Genomic DNA, 3,256 nt, shown 5'->3' on the forward strand with positions numbered 1-3,256 from the left:
CCTTAACCCCCCCCCCCAGAGTCGTAAATTCCTGCAGGCTGAACACACTGCACTAACCGTGGGTTTGGAGGATTTGTGCTTTTTGGGGCCATTTTGGGTAAGAAAACACCAGTTTCTAGCAGATGTGATGTTGAGCAGATGAGATGCTCAGTATTGACTTAATTCCTTTTTGGTCCCCATGTCTTTGGTTTTGCTTTGGAGTGGGTGCAGTGAAGGGAAGGGAATCAGAATAAAGAAGGTGTTGAGAATCAGGAAACAGATCTCAAATGCAAGAGAGGTGCCAGAAATGTGTCTTTGCGATCCTGCTGTCACCAGGGGATGCCAGGACAGTGCCAGTGTGTCTCTGCCTGTAGCAGGAATCATCGTTAGGGCTTCATTATGTTTACAGCTGTGGTGCCAAACTCGGGGTAGAGCTGGGGTGAGGAGCACTCCCAAGATGAGCTTTGGGCTCAGGGCTTGTCCCTTTCCTTCCTCCACAGCATCAGGTGGGTTTGAGTTTTCCAAAGAGCTGAACACAAAGAGCTGTGTAGCCTCAGCCTTGCAGCGGGGCTGGGCTGGATCGCCTCAAACCCCTGTGGTGAGTTATCCATCACCCATGGGGGCTCAGAAGATCAGGATGGTCATTGCCAGCCAAGTCGGGGTAGGGGACCAGGGCTTCAGCTTGCTTTCCCCACTGCCATCAGCAGGAGGAAGGCGACGTGAGCCATTTTCAGCAGAAATCACCTCGCAAGAGTTTATTCTTCATTTTGATGTGTTTCTCCTCAACCAGACCTTGGGAGGAACAGTCAGGTGTTGGGGGTGCAGGAGAGTAACTAAACATCCCTCATCTACTTGTGGGGATGGGGCTGTGTCCTGTGGAGACCCTGGGGCCGTGCACGCAGGGGACACTGCGGGGCAGGAGAAGTAGAGGGGATGAGTTGAGGACACCACCTTCTTCCCCACTGCTTCTTTTGCTTTCACATCTACAGACACCACTCTGATGGGGATTAGGTGTGTCCCCAGCATCTGCAGAGACCTTTTCAGCTCAGTATGGTGTCAGTGGCTCCTCACATACAGGCCACATCCAGCTGGTTGAGGTTTTTGGCTTTGGGGGAAGAATAAATGTCCCTGGAGGTCCCCATATGCTCATGGAGCCCAGGGGCACCATCTTCTGACTGCATCACTGCTCCCAAACCCTCCTGCCAGATCCTCGCTGCCTCTTGAGAGGGTCATCTCAGATGGAGGGCCACCACGACCTTGGTCTGAGTCTCCTGAGGACCAACGGAACAGGGGAAGTTCTAAGTGCCCATTTTTCTAAGATATGGGGGCACAGGCAGCCTTAGTGCTGGTACCTGTTAGGAGGGGGATTATCACGGATGCTTCCTCTCTGCAGGCGTGGGAAACCCTGAAGTGTGGCCTGAGCATACTGGGAGCTGTACAAAGCGCGCTAGTCACCCTCAAGGTGAACAGACTCGATCTTTAGCTGCTGGGTTGTAAACCTTGTGACACTTCCTGCTCTTTCTTCTTATCTGACGAGACCAGACCTCTCGTGATCTCCATAAAGATTCTCTTGAGCGGAGCTATGCTGTTTGCTGCTCTGACCACAGCCACTCATGGGAGGTGTCTTGGGCTGAGGCTTCCCCTCCACCCCCCAGCGAGGCTCTTGTGAGCCCCGAGCTGCTGCAGGACAGCAGATCCTTCGCGAGATGCATCCTCCACCCTGGGGTCCCAGCGGGTGTGCAGAAAACATCTGACCGTCGTATTTGTGTGGTGGAGACTTCCTCACCCATGGCTGCTCATGTGTGAGGAGCTTGGGTTTTGTCTTCACGGTTGGGTTTTGGCTTCCTCACCTGTTCTGGAAGATGCTCCACTGGCACGTCATGCAGTTTTATCTCTCTTGCATTGTGGTTGCGTTGGCTCCAGGGGTTCCTTCTGCTTGTATTGGCTCTTGAATTTGACTCATTTTGACAGGACCTGGATGAAGAGCATGGGGAGATGGTTACCTCTCCATGACAGCCTGAGGGGGGACAACCTTTGCTGTGAAGGTGTGTTATGGAAGAAGTCTCTGGCTGCAGTTTTGGCTGAAGGATGCGTTAGTCCCAAGAGCTGGTGGCCGTGGGGAGAGCTGCTCGAGGATTTGTGCCACCTCCCCTTCGTTTTCCTTTTCTGGATCCCTCAGGCACTTTGCAGTAGAGCGAGCAGGGATTTCAGTAACGAACCAGCATGGTCTTTGACTCATTTAGGTTGGAAGGAGCCTCTGGAGGTCTCTGGTCCCACCTTCTGCTCAAAGCAGGGCCATAGGCAGATCAGTGCTGTCCCCATGGACATGTGGGTCCAGGTGCCCCCAAGGTGTCACACAGAAACATGGCCAGGTCTTCTCCACATCCCTATGTGCTTTCTTGGGAACCTCCTACCCCTTGGTGGGTCTGCAGTGATTTGGGGTTCCTTAGGGGGCTCCTCAGCCATCCACAACCTCTCAACCTATTCAGACCTCTTCTAATTAGTCTTCTAGGCCTCCCACCTTGGATGGGAATGCACTGAACGTTCACCAGGTCTGGTGGAGTCCATCTGGTTGTGTAGGACCTTGCAAAGAGGCAAAGGTCTGGTGGCTCTGCCGTGGGGCCAGAGCTCTGGCGTACCCTGAGAACAGCGTTTCAGAAAGGCTTTAGGTTCAATTATTCAAGTCACGCTGACCTGATTGCACTTCATCCCTTGTATTTTTAATATCGTGGAGACGTGATGGTGTTTGTGTGGTGCTTGCAGGGCTGGGACCATCAAAATACGTTGCATTATTTATCAGCTGATTTAATATAATTGCTGCTCAGCCTCACATCCTCGCTTGGGGGGTTTGTATTTGTGTCCGGTGCTTCCCTCGCTCCTCAGCTAATGCCGGCGGGGGGGGACCCTGCCTCCTCCCTCCACACTGTGCCGGGGGAAATAAAAAGATGATTTTAATGCAGCAACCCAGGCTTATGGGGAGGTATAAGCAGCAAATGAAGGAGGCACCGATTTTTTTTTTTTAAGCCTAAATCTAAGCCCTGAGTAAGTGTTTCCATTAATTGATGTAACAGTTAGACTGGCTTGAAATCAATGCTGCTCCTCCATCCTACCTGGAACCAAAACCCGGCCCTGCAAAGAGCAGCTGCCTGCATCGATTTTCATAGCTCATGTTCGAAAAATATAGAAGTCAACTGTACAGCCCTGTGCTGAGGTTTCCCAGCAGCCAGGTAGGCAGGGAAAGGCGCTTGCCCTTTGGAAAGCAGCTCGCAGAGCAGCG

The sequence above is a fragment of the Athene cunicularia genome, assembly GCF_003259725.1.
Source record: "Athene cunicularia isolate RWA chromosome 5 unlocalized genomic scaffold, athCun1 chr5_part1, whole genome shotgun sequence".
Classification (NCBI taxonomy): Eukaryota; Metazoa; Chordata; class Aves; order Strigiformes; family Strigidae; genus Athene; species Athene cunicularia.